At 39.8% G+C, this 20055-nt stretch overlaps 1 protein-coding gene across 4 annotated transcripts in view; it reads right to left on the reverse strand.

Annotated features, from left to right (window-relative positions):
* The window catches only part of Cwc27 (CWC27 spliceosome associated cyclophilin), a 203213-nt gene that overhangs the window by 34270 nt on the left and 148888 nt on the right, over nucleotides 1-20055 (reverse strand). The window lies entirely within an intron of this gene.

The following is a 20055-nucleotide window of genomic DNA, read 5'->3' on the forward strand; positions in this document are numbered from 1 at the left end:
CGTGTCATTTTTTATTTTTCTTTTATTTTAAAAGTAATTTAGATTTTTCTAAAATTCAGCAGAACTATTTCGTATTGTTTTTACCCTTATAATATACGTTTTTAAATACTAGTGGAAGTTTCAATAATTCACCACCTTTGCCTCCACTACAGTTATAATAACAAAAGAAAACTTTAGGTTGATGGTAAATAGGAAACAAATACACCTGTCAAATTAAGTCAAGACAGTAGCAGAAGGACAAAAAATTAATTTTACGAGGTCAGAATTTAGACAAAAAATATTCACTCCCAGCAGTGCAATGAACAAACAAAACAAGCAAACAACACATGGTAACAGCATTCACAACACACATGCTTAGTGTCCCCTTGGAGGGGATCACTATATTTGCCATATATAAAATGATTCCTATAATAGATTTATAAAAATGACTTGTGAGTTCCCTGCACCCAAATCCCGTGGGGAAGAGAGTGGACCACCCAGGAGTGCAGATATCCTGAGGCCGCAGGACAGACTGCCACCTCTGCACACCTCGGCCCACAGGGAAAATGCACAGCGCCTCTTGACAGAGGGATATAGGAAGAGACAGCCACCAGTACCTGCAGTTCTGGTCTGACCCCAGGACCAAACTGATCAGGTCAAACAGCTCCCCGCACCCAAATCCCATGGGGGAGAGAAGTGTGGATACTCCTGAGAAGTCAGAGGAGAATACCCTCTGCCAATAGACCAGACACAAGAGGGAATCTCATGGTGCCAACTGTGCCCGCTGGGTGATTCCTGCCTGTGCCTAGAACTGGAAGACAGTCTCCAGGAGCACCACCACAGCTGAGAGCAGAGCACCTGTTCTCAGGAAAGGCTGAAAGAAAACAGGAAAATAGTTCTACAGGAGTGATGACATGGAGGCCTACAGCAGGGCCAAGTCACTCCCAGAAACAGGAAGACAAGCAAACACCAGAGACAACCCAATGGCTAGAGGCAAGCACAGGAACCTAATCAACAGAAATTAAGACTACTTGGCATCATCAGAGCCCAGTTCTCCCAGCAAAGAAAAGACTGGCTATCCAAACACATGAGAAAAGCAAGATTTAGATTTGAAATCACATTTTTTTGATAATGATGGAGGACTTTAAGAAAGACATAAAGAACCCCCTTCGAGAAACGCAGGAAAGCACAAGTAAACAAGTAAAAGACCTTAGAGAGGAAACACAAAAATCACGGAAAGAATTACAAGAAAACACAACCAAACAGGTGAAGGAATTGAAAATGGAAATACAAACAATAAAGAAAGCACAAAGGGAGACAGCCCAGAGATATAGAAAACCAAAGGAAGAGACAAGGAGCCGTAGACACAAGCATTACTAACAGAATACAAGAGATAGAAGAGAGAATCTCAGGGGCAGAAGACACCATAGAAAACATCGAAACAACTGTCAATGATAATGTAAAACGCAAAAAGCTCCTAGCCCAAAACATACAGGAATCCAGGGCAAAATGAGAAGATCAAACCTAAGGATAATAGGTATAGAAGAAAGTGAAGACTCCCAACTAAAGGGGCCAGTAAATATATTCAACAAAATTATAGAAGAAAACTTTCCTAACCTAAAGAAAGAGATGCCCATAAATGTACAAGAAGCCTACAGAACTCCAAATAGATTGGACCAGAAGAGAAATTCCTCCCATTACAGAATAATTAAAACAGCAAATGCACAAGACAAAGAAAGAATATTAAACGCAGTAAGGGAAAAAGGTCAAGTGACATATAAAGGCAGACTTATAAGAATTACAGCAGACTTCTCACCAGAGACTATGAAAGCCAGAAGATCCTGGACAGATGTCATACAGACTCTAAGAGAACACAAATGCCAGCCGAAGTGACTGTATCCAGCTAAGCTTTCAATTAACATAGATGGAGAAACCAAGATATTCCATAACAAAACCAAATTTACACAATAATTTCTACAAATCTAGCCCTACAAAGGATAATAGATGGAAAACTCCAATACAAGGAAACTGCACCATACAAAGAGTGAGAATATAATCTCCTTGCAAATGAAACCAAAAGAGAGACACACAAACATAATTCCAGTTTTAACAATGAAAATAACAGGAAGTGAGAATGACTATTCCTTAATATCTCTCAACATCAACGGACTCAATTTCCCAATAAAAAGACATAAACTAACAGACTGGATACCTAAAGAGGATCCAGCATTTTGCTGCATGAAGGAAAAACACCTCAGAGACAAAGACAGGCACTACCTCAGAGTAAATGGCTGGAAAACAATTTTCCAAGCAAATGGCCCGAAGAAAGAAGCTGTAGTTGCCATTCTAATATCAAATAAAATTGACTTCTAGCCAAGAGTCATTAAAAAAGATAAGGAAGGACACTTCATATTCATCAAAGGAAAAGTCCACCAAGATGAACTCTCAATCCTAAATATCTATGCTCCAAATGCAAGGGCACCTACATTCATGAAAGAAACCTTACTAAAGCTCAAAGCACACATTGCACCTCAAACGATAATAGTAGGAGACTTCAACACCCCACTCTCAGTGGACAGATCATGGAAACAGAAATTAAACAGTGATGTAGAGAAACTAACAGAAGTTATGAACCAATTGGATTTAACAGATATTTATAGAACATTCCATCCTAAAACAAAAGGATATATCTTCTTCTCAGCACCTCATGGAACTTTCTCCAAAATTGACCATATAATTGGTCACAAAACAAGCCTCAACAGATACAGGAAGATAGAAACAATCCCATGCATCCTATCAAATCACCACGCATTAAGACTGCTCTTCAATAACAACAATAATAACAGAAAGGCACATAGACATGGAAGTTGAACAATGCTCTACTCAATGACAATTTGGTCAAGGAAGAAATAAAGAAAGAAATTAAAGACTTCTTAGAATATAATGAAAACGAAGATACAACATTCCCAAACTTATGGGACACAATGAAAACGGTACTAACAGGAAAAACTCATAGTTCTGAGTGCCCGCAAAAGGAAACAGGAGAGAGCATCTGTCAGCAGCTTGACAGCACACCTTAAAGCTCTAGAACAAAAAGAAATAAATAAACCCAAGAGGAGTAGAAGGCAAGAAATAATCAAACTCAGAGCTGAAATCAACCAAGTAGAAATGAAAAGTATTATACAAAGAATCAACAAAAGCAGGAGCTGGTTCTTTGAGAAAATCAACAAGATTGATAAACCCTTACTTAGCCAGACTAACCAGAGGTCACAGAGAGTGTATCCAAATTAAGAAAATCAGAAATGAAAAGGGAGACATAAGAACAGAATCTGAAGAAATTAAAAGAAAAATCATCAGATCCTACTACAAAAGCCTATATTCAACAAAACTGGAAAATCTGGAGGAAAAGGACAATTTTCCAGACAGATACCAGGTACCAAAGTTAAATTGGGAACAAACAAATCATCTAAACAACCCCATAACGCCTAAAGAAATAGAAGCAGTTATTAAAAGTCTCCCCACCAAAAAGAGTCGAAGTCCAGATGGGTTCAGTGCAGAATTCTATCAGAGCTTCATAGAAGACCTCATATCAATACTGTCCAAACTATTCCACAAAATTGAAACAGACAGAGCACTAACCAAATTCCTTCTATGAAGCCACAGTTACTATTATACCTAACAAACCACACAAAGACCCAACAAAAAAAGAGAACTTCAGACCAATTTCCCTTAGGAATATTGACGCAAAAATACTAAATAAAATTCTGGCAAACCGAATTCAAGAGCACATCAAAACGATCATCCATCATGATCACGTAGGCTACATCCCAGGCATGCAGGGATGGTTTAATATACAGAAAACCATCAACGTAATCCATTATATAAACAAACTGAAAGATAAAAACCACATGATTATTTCATTAGATGCTGAGAAAGCATTTGACAAAATTCAACACCCCTTCATGATAAAAGTCCTGGAAAGATCAGGAATTCAAGGCCCATATCTAAACATAGTAAAAGCCATATACAGCAAACCAGTAGCTAACATCAAATTAAATGGAGAAAAACTTGGAAGTAATCCCACTAAAATAAGGGACCAGACAAGGCTGCCCACTCTCTCCCTACTTATTCAATATAGTACTCAAAGTCCTAGCCGGAGCAATCAGACAACAAAAGGAGATCAAAGGGATACAAATTGGAAGGGAAGAAATCAAAATATCACTATTTGCAGATGATAGGATAGTGTACTCAAGCGACCCCAAAAGTTCCACTAGAGAACTACTTAACCTGATAAACAACTTCAGCAAAGTGGCTGGATATAAAATTAACTCAAACAAATCAGTAGCCTTCCTCTACTCAAAGGATAACAGGCTGAGAAAGAAATTAGGGAAACCACACCCTTCACAATAGTACCAAATAACGTAAAATATCTTGGTGTGACTTTAATGAAGCAAGTAAAAGATCTGTATGACAAGAACTTCAAATCTCTGAAGAAAGAAATTGAGGAAGATCTCAGAAGATGGAAAGATCTTCCATGCTCATGGATTGGCAGGATGAATATAGGAAAGATGGCCATTTTGCCAAAAGCAATCTACAGATTCAATGCAATCCCCATCAAAATTCCAACTCAATTCTTTATCAAGAGAGAAAGAGCAATTTGCAAATTCATTTGGAATAACAAAAAACCTAGGATAGCGAAAACCATACTTAACAATAACAGAACTTCTGGGGGAATCACCATCCTTGACTTCAAGCAGTATTACAGAGCAATAGTGATAAAAACTGTATGGTATTGGTACAGAGTCAGGCAGGTAGATCAGTGGAACAGAACTGAAGACCCAGAAATGAACCCACACACCTACGGTCATTGATCTTTGACAAAGGAGCTAAAACCATCCAACAGAAGAAAGATAGCATTTTCAACAAATGGAACTAGAAAATATCATCGTGAGTGAGGTAACCCAATCACAGAAAAACACACATGGTATGCACTCACTGATAAGTGGATATTAGCCCAAAAGCTTGAATTACCCAAGATACAATCCACAGACCACATGAAGCTCAAGAAGGACAACCAAAGTGTGGATGTGTCAGTCCTTCTTTAAAGGGGGAACAAAATTATATATAGGAGGGGATATGGAGGCAAAGTTTGGAGCAGAGACTGAAGGAATGGCCATTCAGAGCCTGCCCCACATGTGGCCCATATATATAGCCACCAAAACTAGATAAGATGGATGAAGCTAAGAAGTGCATGCTGACAGGAACCTGATATAGCTGTGTCCAGAGCCAGAGCATGTCAAATACAGAGGCAAATGCTAGCAGCAAACCATTGAACTGAGAATTGGATCCTCATTAGAGGAATTAGAGGAAGGACTGAAAGAGGGGCTTGCAACCCCGTAAGAACAACAATGCCAACCAACCAGAGCTCCCAGGGACTAAACCACTACCCAAAGACTATACATGGACTGACCCATGGCTCCAGCTGCAGATGTAGGAGAGGATGGCCTTGTTGGGCAGCAATGGAAGGAGAAGCCCTTGGTCCTGCTGAGGTCGGATCCCCCAGTATAGAGGAATGTAGGGGGAGGGAGTGGATGGGATCTGGAACACCCTTAGAGAAAGAGGGGAAAGGGATGGGATGGAGGCATATGTCCAGGAAACCAGGAAAGGGAATAACATTTGAAAAGTAAATAAAAAAATATCCAATAAAAGAAAAAAAAGTTAAGGTTAATTAATTTATTACCTCACCTCACTAAACAAAGAACTAGAATGTCCAGACAGTATACTTTGAGAGCAATATGCATACCTAGACTTCTGACTCTAATGGTTTAGAATTACTAATTGGTAGAAAATAAAATTACATACCATGAATTTCATTAGGTCCTTATATTTCACCTAGTATGTTTCCCACATAAAAATTAGTGACCAGCTCACCTTAATCTTCTTTAAAGTAATCATTTTATTTCATGTATATGCGTGTTTGCCTGCATAGATCTATGTGTGCTATGTGCATGCCTAGGATCTATGGAGATAGGAGAGAGTACCACATCCTGTGGAACTGGAGTAAGAAATGCTTTTGAGCAATTATTTGAGTGCTTGGAACCTAACCTGGGACCTCTGGAAAAGCAGCTGTGCTCTCAAATGCTGAGCCCATTATAGCAATTCTTAATCCAACGCTGACTTTCATTCAAAACCTTTGTTTGCCATTGGTAAACAGGTAAAATAGGTTATATAATGGATCTTTCCTATGATTAATTTCTATGAACAACCAAATCTTATCCTTTCTTGTGGTTCTAAGAGATGGGATTCATTAGGGAATTTATATAGCTAAAGAGAGGCCCATTTAGTGTGAAACATTTGTGAATATTAATTTGTACAGTAAATTACTTTTATAAGAATTAAAGATTTTAAATATTTTAGTGGGATATGTAGATAATTTTTCAGCTGTTACTGAAATGATTTTTTACAAACTTTAGTCTAGAAAATTTTTAAACTTTTATAGGAAATACCATTTCTGTAGGCTAGAATCTCTCTTTTCCAATTGACATATCTTAGTAACTAACATTTAATAGTATATTGTATTTTAATTACTTGGAGGTATATCAGAACACTTACTCCAGGTTTGGAGAGTTTATTCCATGGTTAAGAGCACTGGCTGCTCTTCTAAAGGACCTGTGCTCTTCTAAAGGACCAAGCAATCAATATGGCAGCTTAGAGCTGTCTGTAATTCTAGTTTCAAGGGATCTGATACCCCTCTTCTGGCCTCCATGGGTGTGAGGCACACAGTGGGTGCAAAAACATATGTGCAGGCAAGATGCCCAAACATGTAAAATAAAAATAAAAATAAATTTAAAAACCAAAACGCCCTTCTGGGTGGTGGTGGCATACACCTCTGGCACTCGAGAGGCAGAGGCAGACAGATCTGTGGGTTCAGGACCAGTCTAGTTTACAAAGCAAGTTCCAGAACAGCCAGGACTACACAGAGAAACCCTGTAGGATGATGTCACAGGTGAGGCAGGTACAGGATAGAAGGAGGCCTGTCATTGGAGGAGAAGGAAGGATGGGCGGAAGAGAAGTTTGAAGGAAGAGGAGGAGACTAAGGGAGAGAAAGGAGAAGAGGAGACGGAGAGAGGGGAGAAGCCATGGCAGGTGATGTTAAGATTCTGCTCTGTGTATTTACAGGCTGTTATTAATGTTCTCAAGGGATAGATGGTACCGGGCTTTGTATGTTTAAGTGGGCAATTATTTCTTACCAATTGGATCTAAGATTATTGTGTTGTGTGTTCTTTTATGTGAGGGTTTGAGTGTAGGAAAGTGTGCAGCTGGGCTGTGTTTCTGCCAAGATATCTAGCAGATATCTGGGCGCCGAGGTGCAGAACAAGCTGGGGAAAAAGACACTGTTACTCTTTTCTATTTTATATATTTTTACAACAACAAAACCCTGTGTTGAAAAACAAAACAAATAAAAAACTAATCCCACATGCAGGCATACAGACACAAAGCAGTATCAAGTTGCCCTTCATAAGTACTGTAAAGCACATGTTTCTACTTTATAACTGTGAGAAAATTATCACAAATAACAATCAGACTGAACCAGAGTGCAGTACCAGAGTGTGTCCCTGCTAACATTGACTGTTCTGGAAATATTGTGGATTAGTAAGACCACCCTTAGAACTGCGTGGCCCAGCCATCTGCTTTGCCCTAACCTCAGTATCAGGTGATTCATCAGTTTTTACCAGACCACCCGTAAATAAATAGTAAGCAGAGGGGTACTTTCTTAGCTCTGTGGAGTATAGTGAGCATATTATTTAAAATGCAAATTAAATTGAAGTAAATGACCAATCAAGCACCAAGAACTTCCAGAATGCATTCAAGTGGTCAAACCCAAAGTTGAGTACAGATGGAAACTGTAACTTCTGTGCCACCAAAGAGTCTATGGGTCCTTCTAGAACATTCTAGAGGATGGGGTATGGGGTGAGTGAAGCATTTACACCTGTGTTAGGGAACAGTCTATGATTTACCTATTTAACCCTAAGGTTCCCAAGCATTCACATTCTTCATTTTCAGTACCAAACCCAGTCAAAGTCAAAATGCTTTTACTTATGACTAGAGGCTTAAAAGTGTGGATTTTACAGTGTCCCTCTTTGGAAGCCAAAAGCCGTAGTCAAGATAAGATTACAGTCCAAGACTATGTTGGGTGCCACTTGGTTTAAGGACTGGGGGATAGGGTGGTATTCCAGCATTCTGTGTAGTTGCAGTGTGGCTGTTGACCGTTGTGCAGTGTGACTGACCTGTCAGCTGTCAGTAGGAAAGTAGCAGTTGGAACCATAAAAAGAAAGCATTCCCTGCACTAGAATGTTACACACAGTTTCAGACATGGCTGGGAAGCTCAGTCTCTTGCATCACTAGGAATCATGATGGAGAAAAGTGTAACCCCTCTCTCAAATACTGTGTCACTGTCATAGATGGCACTCAATTAGTGCAAAAATTAACACTTAGAATATGAGCATGCTGTGGAGTGCCATTCAGGTGTACACAGGATTACCCAACAGCTGGATGTATTTGGTAAATGACATGAGAGACTGTACACAGAATAATTCCCTTGTGTGAACTTCTAGAATGCAGAACTATAATTGAGAAAAAAAGACTGATGTCTTAAGGCAGACAGACTGCTATTGGAGAAGTGCAGATACTTTTTAAGGTCAAAGACCTATTATGCATCCTGATTGCAGTAGAAAAACATATTATAAGCAATACCAGGGTGGTTATAGTCTATTCTCTGGATGAATTTCATTGTATATAAAATATCCCTCGATATGGCTTATTCAAAATTTTTGTCATTACCAGATTCCAAAATCAGGTTAGTACTATTCTGTAAATTGTTTGAAGGCTTTTACTATAGCCAACACTGCTGTAGAATTTTCATGCTTTTTTAAATTCACTTTACATCTCACTCATTGTCCCCCCACCCCAGTCACCTCCTCTCAGAATCCTCCCTCCATCCCCCTCCTCTTCCCCTGTGAAAGGGTGTCATCCCTTCCCAGGTATATGCCCCCACCCCCGCCCCAGCCCAAGAACATCAAGTCTCTGTGAATCTAGGCACTCCCTCTCCCACTGAGGTCAGACAAGGCAGTCCAGCTAGAAGAGCACATCCCACTGACAGGTAACAGCTTTTCAGACAGCCTCTGCTCCAGTTGTTCGGGACCCACATGAAGACCAAGCTGCTCATCTGCTATATATGTGTGGGGAGGCCTAGGTCCAGCCCAGGTATGCTCTTTGGTTGGTGGTTCAGACTCTGAGAGCCCCAAAGGTCCAGTCCAGGTTAGTTGACTCTGTTGGTCTTCATATAGAGTTCCTATCACCTTCAGGGCTGCAATCCTTCCATGTATTTTTATATACCTAAATTTATCTAATGCTGGCTTTTAAATTGTGATTCATAAGGCTTCTTTGTTGCACAATTTACATACATATATATATATATATGCATACATATATATGCATGCTGAAGCTGGATGTGTTAAGAAGCCTCTATAATTCTACACCCCTAGAGAAGCTGAAGCAGATCTTAAATTTTGAGGGCAACCTGGGTTACATAGTAAGACCTTCCATATTTAAATTTTTCTAAAGTTTATTTTGTAAATACTCCTCAAAAGTGTAATCAAGGGATTGACCCTCACTAAAAGAGATTATGCACAAAGGACTGCATGTTAAAGTCTCTCAAACAAACATGACTGATTATGAACTTGACTCAGATGTAGCAATGGTGGCTCAACAGGTCTGTCACTACTTGTTTATTTTAAAGTTCTCACCTCAAAGGGTGTCAGTGCCTCGAAGCTCAAAGTAAGGACTTGTCTTTTGTATTTAGCACTAGATGTTCTGACGATATTTGTTAGCATTCAAACTTCACAAAATTCTGCCATAGAAGACATCAGAAAATGGATTAACAGACTCCCTAACATGGTGGAGCAGAATCTCCCAGATGGCCGGGTAGCTCTGCTCCAGCACTGTGGGTCTGGGGCCAGACTGACCTGCCACCTTTTCATTTCCCCTTCTCCAGTTTCATTATTCCCTCTCTTCACTTATTTCATTATTTATCAACATGATCCCCTGCCAAGCTCTGCTCTAAGTGCTGGGGAAATATGACTTTTCCTTAAGGATTTCAGTGTCCCCTAGTCGGAAAGGACAAGTAAACAGTAAATTACCATAAAGTCTGCTAAGTGCTAAGGGGCAGTCTGGGAGCTCAGGGGAACATCCTGACCAGACTCTGTAACCAGAAAGGCTGCCTGGACCAAGTGCCAGCCAGGCTGAGACCTACAGAGTGAACAGGAACTAGGCAGGGAAATTAATTGGGGCATGAAGAGATGTTTTTAGTATTCTTAATACAAAAGAACAACAGAAGGTAGGGAGTCGAGAGAGCAAGCCTCAAAGAGGAAAAGAAAACACTTTGAGATAGAATAAAGAAGTGGGATACCAGGCTAGAAGGAGTGGGATACCAGGTTGGGAAGGAATGCTTTCCGGACAGGGTGTGAGTAGCTGATTGGTAGAGCATGCACTTGGCAGGTATGAGCCCCAGCTCACAGCAGGTATGAGGTGCTGTGTGTGAGCCTCAGCTCACAAGGTGGGGTTGATTGCTAAAGGCACATCCAGGTGCTAGATCCCCTAATAGTGCAAGTGCAGCTGTTACATGAGCACAAGACTGACAGTCAAGGATGTAATTCAAGGGAAAATGTGCAAATAATCTTTTTTTTTTGAAGGTTTTTTTTTTTGTTTTTGTTTTTGTTTAGCCTGTTTCCATTGTTTTTTTTTAATTTTTTATTATATATTTCTTTACTTACATTTCAAAGGTTATTCCCCTTCCCAATTTCCTATCCATAATCCCCCATTCCTGCCCCTCCCCCTTCTCCATACGGGTATTCCCCCTATACATCGCCCTTATTGCCCTCCCCCATATTCCCCTGGTCTGGAGGTCCAACCTTGGCAGGCCCAAGGGCTTCCCCTTCCACTGGTGCCCCAACAAGGCTATTCTCTGCTACATATGCAGTTGGAGCCCTGGGTCAGTCCATGTATAGTCTTTGGGTAGTGGTTTAGTCCCTGGAAGCTCTGGTTGGATGGCATTGTTGTTTTTCTGGGGTTGCAAGCTCCTTCAACTCTTTCAATCCTTCCTCTAATTCCCCCCAAGGAGGTCCTATCCTCAGTTCCGGTGTTTTGCTGCTAGCATTGACCTCTGTATTGGACATGCTCTGGATGTGTCTCTCAGGAGAGATCTATATCCAGTTTCTTTCCGTGTGCAGTTTTTAGCTTCATCAATCTTATCTAGTTTGGGTGGCTGTATATATATATATATATATATATATATATATATATATATATATATATATATGGGCCACATGTGTGCCAGGCTCTGAATGGCCATCCCTTGAGTTGCTGCTCTAAACTTTGCTTCCATATCCCCTCCTATGAATATTTTCCCCCTTATAAGAAGGAGTGGGAGCATCTGCATTTTAGTCATCCTTCTTCTTGAGCTTCCTGTGGTCTGTGGATTGCATCTTGGGTAATTTGAGCTTTTTGGCTAATATCCACTTATCAATGAGTTCATACCAAGTGTGTTTTTCCGTGATTGAGTGACCTCACTCAGGATATTTTCTAGTTTATTCCATTTGCCTATGAATTTCATAAAGTCATTGTTTTTGATAGCTGAGTAGTACTTCATTGTGTAGATGTACCATATTTTCTGTATCCATTCTTGTGTGGGAGGGCATCTGGGTTCTTTCCAGCTTCTGGCTATTATAAATAAGGCTGCTATGAACATAGTGGAGCATGTGTCCTTGTTATACGTTGGAGCATCTTTTGGGTATTTGCCCAGGAGAGGTATAGCTGGGTCCTCAGGTAGTTCAATGTCCAATTTTCTGAGGAACTGCCAGACTGATTTCCAGAGTGGCTGTACAAGTCTGCAATCCTACCAACAATGGAGGAGTGTTCCTCATTCTTCACATCCTCACCAGCATCTGCTGTCACCTGAGTTTTTTATCTTAGCCACTCTGACAGGTACGAGGTGGAATCTGAGGGTTGTTTTGATTTGCATTTCCCTGATGACTAAGGATGTTGAACAGTTCTTTAGGTACTTCTTCTTAGCCATTTAATATTCTTAAGTTGAGAATTCTTTGTTTAGCTCTGTACCCCATTTTTAATAGGGTTATTTGGCTCTCTGGAGTCCAACTTCTTGAGTTCTTTGTATATTTTGGATATTAGCTCTTTTTCAGATGTAGGATGGATAAAGATCTTTTCCCAATCTGTTGGTTGTCCTAATGACAGTGTCCTTTGCCTTATAGAAGCTTTGCAGTTTTATGAGGTCCCATTGGTCGATTCTTGATCTTAGAGCATAAGCCATTGATGTTCTCTTCAGAAAATTTTCTCCAGTGCCCGTGTGTTCGAGATTCTTCTCCACTTTTTCTTCTATTAGTTTGAGTGTATCTGGTTTGATGTGAAGGTCCTTGATCCACTTGAACTTAAACTTTGTACAGGGTGATAAGAATGGGTCCATTTGCATTCTTCTACATGCTGACCTCCACTCCAGTTGAACCAGCACCATTTGTTGAAAATGCTGTCTTTTTTCCATTGGATGGTTTTAGCTTCTTTGTCAAAGATCAAGTGACCATAGGTGTGTGGGTTCATTTCTGGGTTTCAATTCTATTCCAGTGATCTATCTGTCTTTGTACCAATACCACACAGTTTTGTTTTTTTTTTAAATCACTATTGCTCTGTAATACTGCTTGAGGTCAGGGATGGTGATTCCCCAAGAAGTTCTTTTACTGTTGAGGATAGTTTTCACTGTCCTGATTTTTTTGTTATTCCAAATGAATTTGCAAATTGCTCTTTCTATCTCGATAAAGAATTGAGTTGGAATTTTGATGGGGATTGCATTGAATCTGTAGATTGCTTTTGGCAAAATGGCCATTTTTACTATATTAATCCTGCCAATCCATGAGCATGGGAGGTCTTTCCATCTTCTGAGGTCTTCTTCAATTTCTTTCTTCCGAGACGTGAAGTTCTTGCCATACACATCTGTCACTTGCTTGGTTACAGTCACATGGAGATATTTTATGTTATTTGGGACTATTGTGAAGGGTGTCATTTCTTAAGTTCTTTCTCAGCTTGTTCATCCTTTGAGTAGAGGAAGGTTACTACTTTGAGAATTAACTTTAACCTTGACTTAAGGATGTCTTTTCTTTTTGCTTTAATGTTTAGTCAGAACGATTAGTAGGCAAAAGGTTTGAGACTGGTTGCAGGGTCTGGAGGCTTCACTAGGTATGACACCAGGATGAAGCCTCATCAGATTCCATCGGAACCAAATGAAAATCGTAATTCAAACACATCTACAAGGTAAACTGAGCTAAAGTAAAAGGAGTCTTCTACACTAATGTAACTATGTTCATCTTTTTTTAACTTATTCACTCCCTAAAAGGTGTGGTGTGGTGTGTGTGTGTGTGTGTGTGTGTGTGGTGTGTGTGTGTGTGTGTGTGATGTGTGTGTGTGAGTGGGTGCATGTGTGTGGTATGTGTCTGTGCATGTGTGTGTGTGTGTGTGAGTGGGTGTGTGTGTGTGTGTGGGTGCATGTGTGTGGTGTGTGTCTGTGCATGTGTGTGTGTGTGTGTGGTGTGTGTGTGTGTGATGTGTGTGTGAGTGGGTGCATGTGTGTGGTGTGTGTCTGTGCATTTGTGTGTGTGTATGATGTGTGTGTGTGAGTGGGTGCATGTGCGTGGTGTGTATATTTGTGTGTGTGTATGTGTGAGTGGGTGCATGTGTGTGTGTGTGTGTGGTGTGTGTGTGTGGTGTGTGTGTGTGTGGTGTGTGTGTGGTGTGGTGTGTGTGTGTGAGTGGGTGCATGTGTGTGGTGTGTGTATGTGTGTGTGTGTTATGAATGCTCATATATCTCTTGAACATTTACTTGTCATGTTTTCAGTTTTCATAAGTAAACTGATTACTTTCCTTACTTATTTTAATTCATCAATTCTGTTTAGTTGTAGCTAATCAGTTTTGAAGCACTTCCTTGTTGCTGACTTTAATAGATTTATTTTTTAATTTATAGAATTAAAGTTGTATTTGGAGCGTTTTCAAATTCTTTGCTTTTTTTCCTAACTGTACTCATTTGCTGTGCTTTTTATCCTCAATAGTCTCTCCAGTTATTAAAACATACTTGTGTCTTTCAGAGTCTTCTTGGAATCCTTTGGGTATGCCTCTGGCCTTTGCCTACAGAGGCCAGTTTTTGTGTTTCTGTGTTTATTTCATTCACATATGTATTTTTGTCATATTCCACAGGAAATTTTTGGCATACAAACTGCATAAAGGTTCCCTTGCATTTGTTTCTCAAAAACAACCAAGACATTCTTATTGGCCCAGGGGCCATCATTTTCCCATTCTGATTTAGCATTCCTACTCCACATAGGTGGTCAGACTTTATGATCATTTATAATCATGTGACTGGATGCTTAGCATCTTGCTTTTTAAAAAGAGAGACTCCCCCTCCCTTTTTCCTTCCTTCCATAGTTTTGAAAAAAATGCTAAGCTCCCCCCTTCCTGGCAAGATGGACAGTTTTTCTGGCTCTAACTCAAGACTGCGTATATGAGATTAAAGCTTCAACTTCTAGCTGTTCGCTCCAGCTTGCTCCCTTCGTATTCAGGTCACATGTGCCTTGTTTCTGGTGTGGAGTACTCGTTCCTTTTTGTCTCTGCTTTCTCCACCCTCCTCATGAGCACGCACAATTGCCCAGGTACGTGAATGGGCTTGGGCTGCCTTTATCTAGCACTCCGTATGTTTATAGGAGAATGGAGTACGGTAGCTGTCAGATCAGGAAGAAGGACATTTGTCTTTCATACATTTGACTTCTCCTGTACAAACTAAAACTGATTAAGCAACTGGATGTCTCTAGTAGTTTAAAACTGGACAATAAAATACATAAGAATTAAAAAACATTTGTTTCCAGAAGTAGTCTATGTTTTATTAAGTGCCTTATGAATCTCAACTTACATTGGATTGTGATTCAGTAATACAATATGACTAATCATCAACCAAAATCTTTCTATACTCAAGTACATATACTCGAAATGGGAGTTAAGAGAAGAAAGAGAACATTTATAGAAGGCCTGCAGCATGTTAGGCACCAAACTGAGGTGGTTTTGACTTCATGTACCTAATACTCAAAGAGATGCTTTGAAAGGAAAGTGAAGTACCCCACAACATATGTGAAAATAGTAAGAAATAAAGCTACTTACTATAATGTTAGCACCAGCATTTGGATTCATATGTAGAATACCACTATATCTCCTGTTATAGCATTAGAATAAGAATGTAACTGTATTAGCTAGCTCCCTATGAGACAAAGGCAGTCCAGGTTCTTGACAGGGCTCAGGGAGCATCACCAGAACCATGCCCTCACACCTTGAGTACCAGAGCCAGACAGCAAGCAGAGACCTCTTTCAGTCTAAGTTCTAAGCTTATAGATGATGCAACTAAGTGCTAAGTGAGTAAAGTTACTCAGTGTTCCATGGGAGTCACAGCCACGACTTATGACCCAACTATAATAAGAGGAGAGAAATACTATCGTTTTTACCTGTTACAGAGAACGTCCTTATCCCTCTCTCTATAAACTAGTGAGTAAATGTAACCTTCTTTTCCATTTGAATTTCTTGTCTACCTAGCAAATAAACTCATGCTATCAACCTATAAACTTCATTCTAGAGATAAAAGAGTTTATATCTTCTATGGCTCTGGGACCAGAACTCAAGGAGCTAGCAGCTCTGTCCACAAGTAACAAACACATACATTAAACAAAGCAAGCAAGCAATGGCTTATATATGCTGAAAGCCTACTTACAGAATGGTTTTAAGTGGCTCTGGATCCATCACCTTAAAGAATATTTTGTTAAATTTCCATAATAAATAAACCCTTTTTGTAACTGAAGGTGATACAATAACACTAGTAAACATATTTGAATAGCCAAAGGGACAGAGTCCACTAATGTGTAACTGTGTTTATCATATAGTCTGGAAATGACAAAATATTTTTCATCAAAATTTTAATTTATCAGAACTTAAATCCAGGAAGAGTGTCACACTTAAAAATAAGTAACATGATAATAAACATTTAAAGTAAATACTTACTATGTGCCAAACACTAGTAAGTGAATTACAACCAACAACTGTATAAAAAAGGCATGCTATTAATCCCATTTTGTTGATTGGTACATTAAGGTAACAAAGGGTTAAATCATGTATCTCATAGATGGATGGGAGTGCAGTATATTACAGCTATGTACTCTGGCTCCAAAATAATGAACTTTTAAATATCTTAGTTGTTAGAGAAAGAGAGAAACAAAAAGAAAAGGAAAGTTGTAATTGAACATGCCAAGGCATGAGGTAACACAACCATATCCAGTAAATAAAATGGATATAAAAAGAGGCCCCATACTCCCCTCTAGTTTCAAAGATATGGCTGCATGGACAGTGAATGAGTACAAGAGGGTGCCACATAGTAGGTTTCCTCAAATGATTCCTGTCCGCAAACCCTTTTCACGGTTGTTCCTACATTGCCCCTAATCTCAGCTCCCCTGTGCTCACACCTTTAACACAGACCGTAAGTCCAAGGGGCACAGTATGATAACTGCTTTTGTCTGGAGCGTTTCAGGTGTAAATTCACAGCCTGTCCCTAGCCTTGCATAGGCCTTGTATTGTATTATGTGGACAGTAAACAGTAATAGCAACAGGGACAAATGATCATTTGAAGGTATCAAATTACAACAATGTCTACAGTCATCTTTCCTTTTGCTGGACAGAATGGGTCTTTGAGGACTGTTCAAGGTCCTAGAGTCCCAGAATATATAGACTTTTTCAATAGGCAGTTGATTAATTATATCGAGTTATAAGGATATATCTATCAGATTTATGACTCTTGTTAAATTGATAGTCAACTTGAAGCAGTTATCACTGATAAATGCCTATGGCACCAGGTCTTGTGGGTACAAACTGCAGGAGTTGCAACCATTCACCATCTTCACCTTCTCCCTTAGGAAGCTGCTGGGAACAAAAGACACAGTTCTCCCACCCGGCCACACGCCCTTTCTTTTGAAATCTGTCATGGCAATAATTATAATAGAAAGTGTCTGTGATATCTAAATGACTGTACAATGCAATCCACAATTTACCATTTTTCATAAAAAGTCACATAATATTTATCACACAACCACAATATAAATCCTTACTTTGTCTAAAGGATACATGTCAGGATTATGATAAAAATAATTGAATAAGAAGTAGTATCTTCTATATATACACAAACATTCACAAAAACTAGACAGAGAAACCTAAAATGTTTACTTTATTATGAGTAAAACTTCATTTTGGCAATTTCCAGAGCCTGGGATTTTTTGTCTTCATTTTTTGGAGCACCATCCAGGGTATTTTTATGTAAAAATAAAATAATACTGGCTCCATCTGGTGGTCAATAAGCCTCCAGTTTCATAAAATTCAGTCAAAGTGTTCAGGGGTTACTGAAAATGTATCTCAGAGTTGAGAGTAACCAAGTTTAATCCCATCTTACTTAGATAGAAGTGTTATTTTTTTTCCTCTATACTTAGCCTCATAGCTTCATATTACTAAGGGGTTTACGGTAATTCTTAAATAACACAGAATGTTTTTCCTGTGTTTTTCTTTCAGCTAATCTGAGAAATGTGTAGGATAGCAAGTTTCTGGGAACAATACAGTTAAAATTTACCCTGATTCTTAGATTGGATTCCAACTGGACTATAAAGTATAAAAATACCCACTGACTCCAGCTGCATTTCCCATCAGACACTTGCACAACAGTAGCCTGTGGGAGGGAGCTCAGATCTAGGCGTTCTGTGCATCTACGTTATATTAAAGCCTCATCTTGGTTTTTAAATGATGTGTCAGAGGACTGTTTGCAGAGCAACATGAAACATCAGTGTTAATAGTTGTTAGGACTCTGCTAATTTTACAGATGGAGAAAACGAAGTTCAAAGAAGTCAAATGCACTAAATTGCAAGTTCTGGAAACCACGTAACTTGTTTTTGTTACATTTATTTATCTTACATGTTTGTGTATGTGAGTGCTGTGCCATGTTGCATGGGTAAAGGTCAGAGGACAACTTGCAGGGTTGATTCTGTTCTTCCCATGAAAGTCAAGGTCTTGCTTTGGTAGCAAACACCTTTACCCACAGACCCTCTCTCTGTCCTCCCTTATTTGTGAGACAGGGTCTGACTGAACCAGCTGCTCAGTGATCTGGCTGTAGGGATCAGCCTGTGTCTGCCCCTCAATGCTGTGGGTTACAGGCATGGTCAGCCATGTCTGGCTTACCACTAAGCTGTCTTTCCACCCGAGATGAAGTTTTCTAACGGCTGATGCCTCCATTCTACATCCAGTTCCGTGTGTACTTCCTCTCTGCAGGGAATACTCACTGTAGATACTTTTTCTTTTGGTTTGGGTTTTTGAAACAGCATTTGTCTGTGTTGCTCCGGTTGTCCTGGAACTGAGAGATCTTGCCTGACTCTGTTGGTGGTTGATCTCGGGCACTGTACATTCAGTTGCTGATTTCTGTGTACAGTCTGGGTGCTACATTATCATGATTATTGAATGATCTCCTGTATTGACATTGTGTAAAGAATGCTTCCTGATTTTCTCTAATTGGTTAAAAAAGAGCTGATCAGCCTATGGCTGGATAGAGAAGATGGGAAAGCTAGACTTCTGATTCCAGTCGGGGTCCCAGGGAGACAGATCACGGGAAGAGACCAAGAGGTGGCCATGAGGGTCCAGGAGGAGTCAAGGTGAGAAGGTGCCAAGGGAGTTTCTATGAGGACACACATGGACCAGAGGGAGCCAGGGCAACACGCACATTGAAGGCAAAGCTGTGGTTAGGAAGTAGATAGCTCAGAGGGTTAGAATAGATGACTCTCTGCCCAGCCATAACATGCTTAAAGCTTGTTAATAAACTCAGGAGGTCTTTGTGTCAATTACTGTGGACTAGAACGGGACCAGACACAGCAGCCATGCTTACATTACAGCCAGCACCTATGTGTGGGCCTAAAGGCCTGCACTGCTGCATCTAGCAGTCACTGCAGTCGCTCTCAACAGAGCGAGCACGATCGCTCACAAAATGGAGTGCGTCCTTGGCATTTTAAACAGCATCTAGGATTGGGCTGGAGGAATGGCTCAGTAGTTAAACAAGCGTTTGTTGCTCTTTCAAAAGACTCAAATTCAGCTCACAGGACCCAAGTTGGATGGCATAAAACCACCGGTAACTTCAGTTTCAGGGGATAAGAAGCTTGCGTCTGGCCTCTGTGCCTGCATGCACATGCACACATGCACACACAGGCTAAGAATACATTTCAAAGACATTCTCTAAGCACCTTCCTTCCTTCCTTCCTTCCTTCCTTCCTTCCTTCCTTCCTTCTCCCTCCCCCCTCTTTCTTTTTACTTAATTTCCTGTAATGTGCTAGATTAAAAATATTTTAAAGGGTTGGTGATTTAGCTCAGTGGCAGAGCGCTTGCCTAGGAAGCACAAGGCCCTGGGTTCGGTCCCCAGCTCCGAAAAAAAGAACCAAAAAAAAAAAAATTTTTAAAAATCTCACTTATCTAAATACAGAATTTTGCCACCCCCCCCCCCCCGATCTTATTAATTCGTGGTGTTTATAATTCAAGTAACAGCTATTTTGTTAACAACTTATAGTCATAACAGCGCTTAATTGAGACTACAAAATATCATACTAAAATATATTTAAATTAATTTAGGTTATATTACAAAATAGGGAAAGCAGGGTAAGGGTGGTGGAGGCTTAGTCAGGCGATGTCCTAGGTCAAGGTCAGTCTTGAATACATAGAGAAATCTTGTCTTAGAATTCAAGGGTTGGGAATGATAATTGACCTGCATATACAAGGTCCTGAGTTTAAATCCCCAGTACTGAAGAGAGAATGCAAATCAGTAAGAATGGATCCTAAACAAAGGATATTAATTTGGTTTTATTCATTAGTAAATAATGAATTTACCCTTTTATCCTATCTGATAAGTAG

Source organism: Rattus norvegicus, chromosome 2 (genome assembly GCF_021556685.1).
Source record: "Rattus norvegicus strain SHRSP/BbbUtx chromosome 2, alternate assembly SHRSP_T2T, whole genome shotgun sequence".
Classification (NCBI taxonomy): domain Eukaryota; kingdom Metazoa; phylum Chordata; class Mammalia; order Rodentia; family Muridae; genus Rattus; species Rattus norvegicus.